The following is a 14,044-nucleotide window of genomic DNA, read 5'->3' on the forward strand; positions in this document are numbered from 1 at the left end:
TCTTCTGTGCTCTGACAGTTCATCTCTACACGTCCTGGCTGCTCTGGTCTCACCTTTTTTTTTACTACAGGGGTGAAAAGTCTTGTCCTGAAAGTCACAGAAAATGCCATGCCTTGCGGTCGTATGTGAAAACTGACCAAATGAGAAATTCAGAGTGCCCTCTCCTGAGGTGACTGTATTGAAGCCCTCACCCCTGAGGTGACTGTGTTTGAGGATAGGGCTTTGGAGAGTTCATTCAGGTTAAATGAAGGTATATGGCTGGGGTCCTGGTCTACTAGGACTGGTGGCCTTGGGAGAGGAAGGAGAGGCAGATCTGTCTCTGCACATTCACCAGGGAAAGGCCTTGTGAAGGCACAGCAAGAAGGTGACCATCAGGCGGCCACCTGTGGCTTACGCCTGTAATCCTAGCAGAGATCAGGAAGATCAAGGTTCAAAGCCAGCCTGGGGAATTAGTTTGCAAGACCCAAACTCGAAAATACAAAAAAAAAAAAAAAAATGGCTGGGGGTGTGTGGCTCAAGTGGTAGAGTGGCTACCTAGCAAACGTGAAGCCCTGAGTTCAAGCCCCAGTACCACAAAAAAAAAAAAGAAAGAAAGAAAGAAAGAAAAATGATTGGGAGAAGGTGGCTATCCACCAGCCAGCACAAGAGCCCTTACCAGAAGCCAACCCTACCAGACCTTGACCTTGGACGTCAGCATCCAGAACCATGGGAAAAGTAAAGTTTTGTTGTGTGAGCAACTCAGTCTGTGGTATTAGTTATGGCAGCCGAGCTGAGTAATACAAATGGGTCCTCAAAGCTGGAACCAGGATACGGGGGCAGCCCCGCCTGAACTGTGGGGAGGGGTGTCCCCCAAAGCAAGTCCTGGTGCAGTGGCTGGGATGGGCTGTCACAGCATGTGCAAAGGTCAGGTGGCCCCCTGTCCTTTGGTTAAGACTTACCTGGCTTTGCTCAAATCTCCCCAACTACAATGGCGGTGATACTTCCGGGGTGATTAACTTTTTCCCTAGCAGGGACCATGGCTCCATATCCACAACCATCTAAATAAGGACACATATGCTGGCTCAGAGGTTGGCAAACTTTCTGTCCAGAGCCACAGAGTCAGTATTTTAGGCTGGTGGCCTACATAAAATCTCTCCCACAACGACTCCGGTCAGCTTGTGAAGCCCTGAAGCAGTTCTGTGAGTTTCCCACGCTGCCAGAACAAAGTAGGACAAGCTGGATGACTTAAGGCGACAGAAATGTACTTTCACAGTTTTGAGGTGTGGAGTCCAAGGCCAAATTGTGGGCAGGGCCAGGTTCCCTCTGAATGCCCCCTGTCCCCCAGCAGAATCCTTCCTGACAGCTACAGACAGTCCCCAGCCTGTGGCTGCCTCAGTCCAAACTGTCCCTCCCTGGGAGTGTGTCTGGGGTCTCTGTACTCTAATTTCCCTCTCCTTTTTCTTATTTTTTGGTGGCCCTGGGGATTGAAGTCAGGGTCAAGTGTTTGCTTGGAAAGAACACTCTACCACTTGAGCCTTTATTTGTTTGTCTTTCAGATAAGATCATGTGTTTTTGCCTGGGCAACCTCAGACTTTGATCCTCCTACCTCCTCCTCCTGAGTAGCTGGGATTACAGTCTCCCCAGTGCTGGGATTGCAGAGGAGCACCACCATACCCACTTCTCTTTTTCCTTACAAGGACACACCAGTCATTAATTTAAGGCCTACCCAACCCAATGTGACCTTATCATGACCCTGTTTCCAAATGAGGTCACATGCATGGATACCAGGAATTGGGATTGGTTACAGACAATACGTAAATGAATCCATAGGGTTGTCCTGACCAAATTTATTCTTGGACACTGAAATTTGAATTTTGCAGAATTTTTTTTTAAATTTCCATTTAAAAATGAAAAGCCATTGTCAGCTTGAGAGTTGTACAGACACAGATACCAGCTTTTTCCTGCAGGGCCCAGTTTGGCAGCCCTGCCCTTGAACATGGTGCAGCAACAATTCAGAAGGAGCTTGGGTCCCCAGCACAGGGGAGCTGGTAGATCAGAGTGGACCACCTACCCCAACATGGATGTGACAATGACCAGCTATTTTAGGATAGTAAGAAGCAGAATCAGTGCTGGGAAGAGGAAAACTGAATTCTTCTTAGGACCATACCTGGCAGACATGCTGTTCTCAGGATGCCAGTTGTGAATCTTGGTGACATCTTCAGTTGGGACCATTTCCCACCTCTGTGGCCCAAGCTCCCACCTCTCGTTGGCCTGTTGTGACAGCCTCCAGCCTAGACTCTCGGCCTCTAGTCTTGACCCCTACAGTCTCTTTTTTATCCGACAACCAGAGTGGTCTTTCTAAAGCCTACATCAGGTCATGTAGGGTCTCTGTTCAAAACCTGTCACAAGCCAGGCACTGGTGGTTCACTTTATAATCCGAGCTACTTAGGAGGTAGAGATCAGGGAGATTGCAGTTCAAGGCCAGCCTGGGCAAATAGATCTTTCTATATCTATTATATCTATATATACATATATATCGTTTTTACATTTACTTACATGTGTATACATTATTTGTGCCACTTCCCCCCACCCCCCAAAATAGATCTTGAAACTCTGTCCCCAAAATGCCCAGAGCAAAATGAACCAGAGGTGTGGCTCAAGTGGTAGACCACCTGCTTTGCAAGCACAAAGCCCTGGGTTCAAACTCCAGTTTCACCAAAAAAAAAATAAAGAAATAAAAACAAAATTAAAAAAGCCAACCCACCACACTTCCCTTTGCTCGTGCAACAGCCCCACTGCTCTCTGTGCCTGCACCCCACTTTGCCTTCTTCTAAACATTTCCGCCTCATGCCACGTTGCAGCCAGTCCTCCACACCCACAGATCCAAACGACTGTCTTGAGAACCTTTGATAAAAATGGGTTCCTCACTGAACACATACAGACTTTTGTCCTTGTCCTTGCTCCCTAAGCCATGCAGGACACTGTTTATAGAGGGGTGCATATGGCTGGAATGCACTATATGGAATCTCACAATAAATCCACCGCACAATTCAATCAATGAAGAGGCAGCTAGTTACCTGGCATTGACATTGTATCAGCATTATTTGTCATATGGACATTATTTAAAGTGTACAGGAGGCTGTGTGGAATTTACACAGGAGTCCCACTTTACCCTAGGGACTTGGTATCCCCAGGGGTCCTGGGACGAATCCCCATCAGATATGGAAGGGTGACTGTATACCTGTTTGCTATCTCTCCATTTATTTGCTTGTGATCCTTCTTTGGAATATAAGTGCCACCAAGGCAGACATTTTCGTCTTCACTGACATACCCCCAGCTCCGAGAGTGGTGCCCAAGACACAGTAATCGTCCATAAATACAGTCATGTATTCACTTAATAACAGGGCTGCGTTCTGGGAGATGCATGGCGGGCGGTTCCATTGTTGTGGGAACAGTCTGGAGTGTACTTACACCAGCTAAGGGCATCGCAGACAGCAGAGTCTCACGGGACCACCCTGCTGTATGCGGTGCACTGTGGACCACCTCTGGCTGTTCTTGCTGAGTGTGTGACTTGCCGGCGGTGCTATAACAAATCACCAAAAACTGGGTTCCTTAAAATCACCCAGAGTGTTCACTTGCAGTTCTCAGGAGCAGAAGTCTGAGATTAAGGTGTCTGGGGGTTGTGTCCCCTCTGAGGGCTCCAGGGGAGGATCCTTCCTGCCTCTTCCAGCTCTTGTGACACCAGGTGTTCCTGGCTTGTGGCTGCAGAACTTGGACCTTTGCCTATGGTCTTAGTGATCTTATCTTCCAGGGCTGTGTCTCCTTTCCACTTTCTTTTCTTTCTTTTCTTTTTAAAAATTGTATTTATTTATTTATTTTGCAGTGCTGGGAATTGAATGTAGGACGAGGGCTCTGCCACTGAACTTCACCCCCAGACCCTCCTTTCTTCTAAGGACTCCTGTCTGTGGATGTAGGTTCTGCCTGGGCAAACCCAGAACCTCACCTGCAGATCGATAATTTAAGGACTCTTTAAAAAAAATTTTTTTTGAGGTACTGGGGTTTGAACTCAGGGACTTCACCTTGAGCCACTCATCAGCCCTTTTTTGTGATGGGTTTTTTTTGAAATAGGGTCTTGTGAACTGTTTGCCCAGGCTGACTTGGAACGGAGATCCTCCTGATCTCTGCCTCCTGAGTAGCTGGGATTACAGGCGTGAGCCACCAGTGCCCAGCTAACTTAAGGATCCTTAACTCAAAAGATCCTTTTCCAATTTAAGGTGACACTCGCAGGTTCCAGGGATCAGGATGTGGACACATCTTCTTTAGGTGCCACAATTTGTACCCCTCTCAGAATAGCTGACGGGTTCCTGTTATTGGCTTGCTCATTTCCTCCAAAGCACTCAAGTTTCAACCTCTGAACCTTGCACTCAGAAGAGTCACTGTCGGTGTCAGGGAAGCTACAAATTCACCTATTCGTTCCTCTACCATCACACCTGGGGTTCTTACCGTGTACCAGGTACTGGGGCCTGTGCAGAGACAAGGTGCCCTGAAGTTACCAGACAAAAAGGTACAAGATGGGTGGATGGATTCAGAGACTAGCCACTGTTTCTCAGACTTTCATTGACAAACAAGCTCCCTTAAAGTTTAATATTTGACAAAGTCCACTCCTATTTCAAGTGTTCAGCAGATACCCCTCCCGACACTTCTGATATCCCTGAGGTGTGGCCCATGTAAGACATATGAGGACAGGAGGAGTGGGAAAGAGAAAGAATTGACTCATTTCCCACCGGAGGCCCAGAGGGAGCTGGCATGGGGTCAGCTTTTAAGGGACCAGAAAGGACAGTGTGGTTGATTTATGTCATTTTCCTCTTGGAAATGGCCCTTTCCTTGTCAGCATCTCCAGGGACTCTCAGAAGCCCAGAAAGACACTGACTGCTATGACCAATGCCATTTCTTACTTGGAGAAACTGAGGCTGGGAGAGGTTAGGTAACTTATCCAAAGTCACACAGCTGGCAAGCCTGACTCTGGAGCTGGACTCAACACTTGGGCTTAACTCTCCCTCCTGCTATAAAGGATTTTAGGGACCCGACGGGGGCTTTTGGGGAGGCAGGTGAATTTCTGTTCATGTCTGTCTCCTTCACCAGGTGATGAGGATGTCAAAGGCAGTCATCTTGATATCTCTGCTGCTGCACCTGGTACTTGAGATGTTTGTTGAATGAACACATGAATGAATGAACAAGACTTTGACCATCAGAGATTCAGGGAGGTTCCTCCAGGCAATGGGAACAAAACATACCAAGGTTTAATGTCAAGGTTTAATGTTCCTGGGGGAACAAGATGTGGTCCTGTTGTTGCAGAAGTCTGGCATTTGTAGGGGACTCTGTGGCTCCACTTGCTGGCCATTACCCCAGCCTTCTTTCACAAGTCTTTCTCTGCAGCAGGTGCTGGAGAGCAAAACGCACTCCTACATTCCCTGATGTGGGGACAAGAGCTGCCCAAGACACCGGCTTTGTGCCTGTGGTTGGCAGCAGGGGCTGTGTGTGTGTGGCGGGGTTGTGTGGGGTACAGGTTGCCATTCCACAGCTTGCAGCTGTAGCAGCCTTGACCTGAAGGCGGATCCCTCGTGGGGCCTGAGCAGCAGCTCCCTTGTGGCCCAGCGCTGTTGTGTGGCTTAGGTCCTTTCTGGGAGTTCCACTTGATGTCCTTCCTAGACCTCCCGGGGATTCTCGAATTATCTGTGACAAGTTGTCTGCTTCTGTTTTGTTTGTTTTCTCCTATTGGCTTGGCATGCAGGACTACTACACAGTTCACACCCATGTCTCACTGTAAGGAACAGTCCCCTCCTTACAGCTGAGCCTGTCACCGCACTCTGGTGGCTGTCACAGCAATGTCAAATGATTGCTCCAGCACCCGAACCAGAGAAGCAGCGACAAGGAGGCCTGATGCATAGCTTCCTCGCACTGCCACCCGGTAACAGATGACAGCCAAGTGACACAGCTGACCTCTTTCTTGGGAGTCTGAATGGGACACAGGAGCCCCAGGAAAGCAGAATGGAGACTAAAGAAAGTGTCATAAATAAACAGAAACTCTGGAGCAGGGGAAGACCTCGGGGCCACAGAAACTGTGACAAGAAAAAAGCAACACAGCAGGAAGCCGAGGCCAGGGGTGGACAGCCATGTTGACCTGGGGGGCCCAAGCTGCTGTGGACCCTGATGACCTTCCAGATCTCCTTCCGGGTCAAGAAAGCAGCTGCTGCCTCTGTTCCCATGAGCCCTGTGACTGACTTCCTGCAGGGTCTGAGGTCACAGGAACGTGACTCTCGCTTGCAACTCTGAGTTGGGGTGGGGGAGGTTTGAGATCAGCAGCCATGTCTGGTTTCCAGAGAGGCAGAGCCCAGAGGTGCCCTGGCCTGCAGCGTTTCATTGGACAGCGAGCCCAGGGGTGCTTTGCCATGAAGGACCCAGCCTCCACCTCCAAGGAGGCTGCAGGGAGCCTCTGCAGATCCCACCGGGGGGCAAACAGTTAACTCCTCCCCATCTCCCCCTCAGGTCAAGTTATGCCCACAGGGCGCTATGAAGAAGCCAGGGTTCCCACAAGTGAGTCCAGCACAGTCTGTGCACAGGGTGGGTTGGGGGGCAAAGTCCCCTCATGGGTTGGGCAGGGCTGACAGCAGCTGGATCTTCCCAACTGTGCAAATGGGACATGTCACTTAGCCAAGTGGTGACCTCTAAGCTGGGCTGGTATCAAACACTTCCCAAGCCGACCTTGGAGTATGAACTGATTGATGATTGCCAGATAAGAGGGGTGGGGACGGGCACCCTGTGCAGAAGTCCCTTCCGGGACTGGTGGAGTAGCAATAAGAGCACCTGCCTAGCAAGCATGAGGCTCTGAGTTCAAACCCCAGCACCACCATAAATAAATAAATAAGAATGCTACTCAGAAGTCCCTTCCAGTGTGGAACCCTGGAGAAATGAAGGAGGCAGCTCAGAAGCGTCAGCGAGACGTTGGAAGATGAGACTGGAGAACTAGTCCTGAACCAGGTCCCAGTGGACCAGATGTACCAGGCTGTTTGGTTAGGATGTTTTTGAATGACAGTCTCAGAAGAACTTAGCGAGCCTAATTTAAACAACAAGGATATGTTACCTTACATAACAGGAAGTCTGCTGTGTGGTTCAATGGCTCAACCACATCCTTCCATCTTTCTGCTCTACCATCTACAGACTTGCTCTCCTCTTGGTAACAAAATGGCTGCCATGGTTCCAGGCACACATCCAGACACTGCAACATCCATCAGAAAATGTACCTGGTGGACCCAGAATCTTCTTGTGAGATCGGGGCCTTCCATACTGGCTAGGGTCACAGCTCTGTTGCTTAAGTGGCAGAGAGTTCCCAAGTCACATGAGTATGTTGAATTGTCTTATGAGTGTGATGAATGCAATTCACGGACAGCAGAGGGTAAGAAATTTATCAGCAGGGACAAAGCTCCCACCTGTGTCGGGGAGGGGCCCTGAGTCCGGTGCCAGTGAATTTTGAGTCTGGAGTTTTTTAACCTGTTTGCTCTTGGGAGTAGCTCAGTTTCTATGATAATTAGGTGTGCAGACAGCAGCATTCTGATTGGCTGTGCCTGCAACCTTCTGATCAGACCTTGGTCTCACCTGTTCTCACTTAGGTCCTTCCCTCCATCCCCCTTTCCCACCCACCAGTACCTGGCCTGTTCTCTTACTGCCGCCATACTGGATAGTTAGAGAGGTGAATGTCTTTCCCTTGGTCCATTTAAGGGCAAAAAACCAGCTTCAGAAATTCCTTAACATGACCACAAGTGACAATGAAGGAGGTGGGAAGTGCAGTGATGTCCCTAGATTCCACGTATCCAGATAAAAATGTGTTTTGTTGTTGTAGTAAAAAAAATAAAGAGAATAAATATTAAGGGTCATTAATCAGCTCTGTGGCTGCTGACGATCAGACCTGTTCTAGGCATGATTAATTATTTATACAATCACTCAATCAATATTGGTAGTTATAAATGTAGTGTAAGTTTAATTTTTCCAAAAAATTTCTTTATTAATATTTGCATTGAGGTGATGAAGAATACATTTGCTTTGTTTATATTTTTTGAGACAGAGCCTTGCTGTGGAGCCCAGGCTGACCTTGAACTTGTGATCCTCCTGCCTCGGCCTCCCAAGTGCTGGGATTATACTGAAAGGTTTTTTTGCAGGGGCCGGGGACCTTTTTTGCAGTGGCCATATCTGTCTTATAGGCACTCAATTAGTAATCGTTGGGTGACTGACTGAATGGATCTTATTTCTTAGAGAATCTGGAGGTCAATGAGCCTTTCCCTAGAACACTCCTCCCTGCACGCCATTTCAGAGGCCATTGTCGTGGATAAGGACACCATCACTCACAGAAAGGCTGTGATCTGGCAGAGGTGAAGGGCTAACAGAGCTAATGAGACGATAATAAACTTTGGTGCCAGGAAGATGGTGCCATATTAAACTCAGGGCCCTGAGATATGCAGTGTAGACCCCACACAATTAGAGGGGGATGTGATCCCACCCACTCCATGTACTTGGGGTCATTTAATGCTGACTTCCTGCCAGCGTGGTCTGCTGATGTCATGTGAGAATTTTGATAGCCATTAAATTTCTGGCTGGAGGATCAAAGGGCCAAAGAGGCTCCAATGGGAGTGGGACACAAAATCACAGAGTCCAGAAAGCAGCTGTCTGTCTTCAAGGACAGCATGGCAGATGCCAGGCCCCCTTCCCTGTCTCCTGGTGGCATCGGGCAGAGACAAGGGCCATCTTGAGCATTTCCTCAGGGTGACAGTTCTAATCAGGCTCTCTACATGATCTGACTCGCTCAGCCCTAACACCGCAGAACAGCCTTAATATCGAGGCTCTGTCTTTGTCCCTATTTTGCAGATGGGGAGACTGAGGCACCGGCAGGCTATGTTCATTCCCTGAGATCACAGAACCAGAAAGTGGCAGGGCTGGGATTTGAACCCAGGCCTCCCAGCTCATGATAGTGTCAAGTCAGCTGTTTCCAAACTCCTGGACTCCTGACTTGATAATGTTTTTCGTTCTTGAGCAAAAAGAGCAAAATAAGACATATGTGAAGAGAGTTTTTCACGAAGCTCAGTTTGCAGTGGTGTCTTATCTTGCAGGACAGGAACGGTTCAGTCTGCAGTTAGAAAGACAGTTGCACTTAGTTTAAGTTACCATTGCTGTTGGCAATGGAATTTGAATCACACATACATCAGAACTCAGGCTCGTGCACCTCCCCTGTTTAAATTTCACCTCAAACCCCCACAAACACACTGGACTCCAGTGAGTGACATGCAGTTGAAGTGTCTGGGGGTGACCTGTTCTGGCCTCAGCAATTGATTTTGAAATGTACCTAGAAATAAGGTGGGCCAGGCATGATGGTGCATGGCTGTAATCCCAGCTACTCAGGAAGTGATATGCAGGGTCACGGTTCAAGGCCAGCCTGGGAAAAAGTTCATGAGACTCCATCTCAACAAACAAGTCAGTGCGATGGTCTGAAATCCCAGCTATGAGGGAGGCACAAGTGGGAGGGCAGAGGTCTGAGGTCAGCCCTCGGCAAAGACACAAGACGCCATCCAAAAAATAACTAAAGCAAAAAGGGCTGGGGGTGTGGCCCAAGTGGTACAGCACCTGCCTAGCAAGTGAGAGGCCCTGAGTTCAAACCCCAGTACCACCAAAATCCAACAATAAAACTCTCGGTGAGGTAAAATAAACCTTTTCTTTTTATGCGTTGATTATCTGATTAAAGAAAAGAAACTGATGGACATGCCTAAGATTTCTATTTGTCATTCAAAACTGTCCCTAGAAGCAAGGAGAAACATGGTAACAAGATCCAGCCTGGGGACGGACAAGGCAGGCGTGTGGGAGGCAGGACAGCCAGGTCCCTTCCCGGGAACTCCGGGATGGTTTCAAGGTGCCTTTGACCACCATGGTTTCTGTCCTCGCTAATTCGAGCCCCGCACACTGAGAGGCCAGGACAGGACACATGGGTCCCTTGCTCGCCCTGAGACCTCTGGGGCCTGGGAGTGCTGGAGCTCATTGCAGTTTAGATGCTGTCACTGGAGAGCATAACACTGTAACCTCCTGAGCCTGTCGCAGGCGCGCTGTGGCGTCTCAGTGCTCCAACGTTAAGCTCCCTGTGACTTTTGAGTCCTCACTCCTGAAGCCCTTGACCTTTCTAGATCCCTCTCTGCTGGCAGCCATGAGCAAGACTCTCACCTGGTCACATCGGGCAGCCCGAACCCTGAGCCCCTTTTTTGTCACTTGCTGGAACCATCAGCTTGAAAATGCCAAGCAGCCTTTGTGTCCCTTGCACTGGAGCCCAGAGGCTGCGTTTTCTTCCTTTGTTGAGGACGCACGGTGGGGGAAGCTGTCTTTTTATAGCCCTCTGCAAAGGTCAGCCTTTCTTTTGCAGCTGGCGGTGGTCCACGACATACTGTGTGCATGGCAGGGATGGATTAACAGCACTGCCGGGTTCAGGGCTGTGCTGAGCCCATCATGGACCTCCCTTTCCTGGGGCAAATTCACTGGGGCTCAATTTGATGTGTTTCACTTCCCGCTCCAGCACCAGTCAAGTTAGTCAGCGTCTCGTGACTGTAACAAAGCAACTGAGATAGCCAACTTATGAAGACAAAGGGTTAATTTGGGCTGATAGTTTTGGAGGTTTTGGTTCAAGGTCAGTTGGTCCCATTCCTTTTGGGCCTGGTGGGGCATCATGGTTGTCCCCGTACTGTATTTCTTGACGATTTCTCCATGGACTGGGCTGGGCACTGGTGGCTCACACCTGTAATCGTAGCTACTCAGGAGGCAGAGATCAGGAGGATCACGGACAAAGCCAGCCCAGGCAAATAGTTTACAAGACCCTATCTCAAAAACACCCAACACAAAAAGTGTGGTGGAGTGGCTCAAGGTGAAGGCCCTGAGTTCAAACCCCAGTACTGCAAAAAAAAAAAAGAAAAATATTTCTCCATAAATGGCAAACAGAGCCACAGAGCCACTTCACTCATTTTAATGACTGCGAGAATGTCTCTGTGGACAAATCAGAATCTGTTTAACTGGTCCCCTCCTGAGGTATGCTGAGGGTGATCCTAATGTTTTGTTATTGCAAATCCTTCTGCAGTAGTTATCCTGCAGCCAGGCCGTTGGGCCCTGGTTGGACTTTGTTTCCACAGAGTAGATGGCTAATAAGGGGGATCGTTGGGGCATCCAGCACCTAAGGCCTAGAGACAGCAGAAAACAAAACTCACTTGACAGGAACTGTAGAAGACGGGTGTGGTGGCACACGTCTGTAATCCCAGCTACTCGAGAGGCAAAGGTAGGAGGATTATGGCTTGAGGTTGACCTGGGCAATTACTGAGACCCTATCTGAAAAACAGACTAAAAGCAAAAGGGCTGGAGGAGTGGCTCAAGTGGTAGAGCACTTGCTTAGCAAGTATGAGGCCCTGAGTTCAAACACAAGCACTGTCAGAAAAACAAAACACCCTGCAGAACCTTCCTTCATCCCATACTCAGCTCTGGACACCCCTACGTGGGCCCCCTAACTTGGGTCGTCTCCAGGTGGAGGTAAATCTGGCATAGCGAACTCCATAGCGGAGGCTGCCTTCCTTTTCTCGGAGTCATTCTTCCTCCCGTGCCCCATCTGCAGCGGAAACCTGAACTTGGAGCAGGAATTGTCTTAGGTAACACTGATTCGCTCATTCACTCCAAGGCTCTTCACTAAGCGTTCACAGGGGTGTGAATACCGGGACTACCAGGACAAGGACACAGGGCCCTGGTCTCAGGGACTACCATCTTTCACCTGACACGCAGCCTCCATGCTGGACTCCATGCAGCCTGTGTCGTCTCCCTCCACATTGCAACTGGATGCGCCCACGTGACTGTGTTCTGCTCAGTGAGCTATACACAGAAGTCCGTAGGTGAAACTTCCAGAAAAGATCCTTGGGAACGGGGTTACAGCTGGCACCCACTCTTTTTGGCTTTCTCCCAACTTTTTCTTCTAACCTGGGATGTGGATATGTTGGCTGGAACTCCAGAAGCTATTATGTACTATGAGGCATCTTTGAAGCTGAAAGCTCCATGCAGTGAGTGCCAATGGCTGAGTGTGATACTTCAGATTCTCTCTACCTGCCACAGAAACAGATTTGAAAGCAACCTGAAGAGGTAAAATTACAGATTTTAAGGTGAATTCACATTGAGAATGAAGTGGGGAAAGAGCCAAGGGTGAGTTTTGGTCTCTGGTTTAGGCAACTGGGTGGATCTTTGAATCACAGCGGCTGGAACTCCACCTGGCACAGGGCAGGTGTGGAATCAGGGCGCGAGTGAGAACTCCCTCCCCCAGGCACTCCCCTGACCCCCTTATGTCTGTTCTAGATTTTTTAACAGTTTTCTAGTCATTTCTGAAAGTTACCTCTGGCTCATCCTTCCTGAAGTTTCCTCTACTAGTCAGGGTAGTAAGATAGGAGGATGGATGAATGACTACATAGATGGATAAGAAAGATGGATGGATGATGGGTGGGTGGATGGAGGATGGATAGGATAGATAGATAGACAGACAGATGGATAGAGAGACAGACTTTCTATAAGGAATCAACTCCCTCAGTGGCAGAGGTCAAGAAGGCCTTGGTCCCCTGTAGGCCCGGGGGAGCTGGCCAGGAGCCTGTCTATGTGTGAATCTGACAAGTAGGGGACCAGTGCTGTACGCTGTCCCCAACCTGCCATGGCTTCCTCTACCATCTTTCCACCGTATGATAGTGCAGAAGCCAGACCCATTTGGTGGAAACTGGACTCTGATCTTGAATTTGGGTCTCGCCCAGGCTCATGAGATGTGGTCAGGGCTGGGCAGAGGCAGCGGGCACAGCTCCGTCAGCTCCGCGATCACAAGGGTGAGCAGCGAGGCTCTCCAGTGTCCAGTGTGGCAGTGCTGAGATCGCCGATGGCTTTCTCACTGTGTAACGCCAGGTAAGTGGAGGAGCAGCTGTACCTCCAGTCCATAGCCTGTGCCCTGACACCCGAGAAAAGCTAGTGTTTCACCTTGACCCCGAGAGCCGGGAAAGACAGATGCCCGGTTCACAGGCTGCCAGGCAGGAGTTCCCTGTTACCAGTCTATTCATTCTGCTCAGGTGAGGCCCACCCACAGCTGGGTATCCAGTTTGACCTTATGCAGAAACCCCCTCCTAGGCACACACCCACAATGTGTGGGCAAACATCTGGGCACCTCAGGGCCCAGTTAAGTTGGCACAGAATTAAATCTTAGGTCCTTCAGCCCGAGAGCGGCATCCTGTCCAGTCAGGGTCCCAGCAGGAAAAAGAGGCCCCTCAGAGGGGAGGCTGGGGGGAGTTTAAGGACTGTTGAGGGCAGGGTGGAGGGGACGCAAGGTGAGCGGGTAAAGACCCCAAGGGGCTGCCATGACCTCCAGAGGCGTGAGAGAAAGCCCTTCATGTACTAACTCCATAGAAGTCTCACTGAAGGTTGGTGGACTGGCTGAAGTGGTAGAGTGCCTCCTAGCAAGTCTTTGGTCTATTCACAGAGTTGGACAACCATCAAAACAGTCAACTCAGGACATCTGTACTGCCCCCCTTGTTGACACCCCCAAGGCCCTGCTCCCCCCCACCCCAGGCCTAGGCAATCACTAATCGACTTTCGGTCCTATAGATTTGCCTATTCTGGACATTTCATATCAAGGAAATCACATAGTCTGTGGTTCCTTTATGACTGGCTTCTCTCACTTTTTTTTGGTGGTACCAGGGTTTGAACTCAGGGCTTTGCACTTGCTGGGCAGGTGCTGTACCACTTGAGTCACTCCCTCCCTCAGCTCTTTTTGCTTTAGTTGTTTTGTGTTTTTGCCTGGACTGGCCTGGGACTGTGATATTCCTACCTATGTAGCTGTGATTACAAGTACGCACTACCCCCCCCCCCCAGCTTATTTAGTGAGATGAGGTCTTGCTACATTTTCATGCAGGCCGGCCTGAGACCTCAGTCCTCTTGATCTCCACTTCCCAAGTAGCTGGGTTTCTTACAACTACGCGCC

This window comes from Castor canadensis, chromosome 17 (assembly GCF_047511655.1).
Source record: "Castor canadensis chromosome 17, mCasCan1.hap1v2, whole genome shotgun sequence".
In the NCBI taxonomy this organism is placed as follows: domain Eukaryota; kingdom Metazoa; phylum Chordata; class Mammalia; order Rodentia; family Castoridae; genus Castor; species Castor canadensis.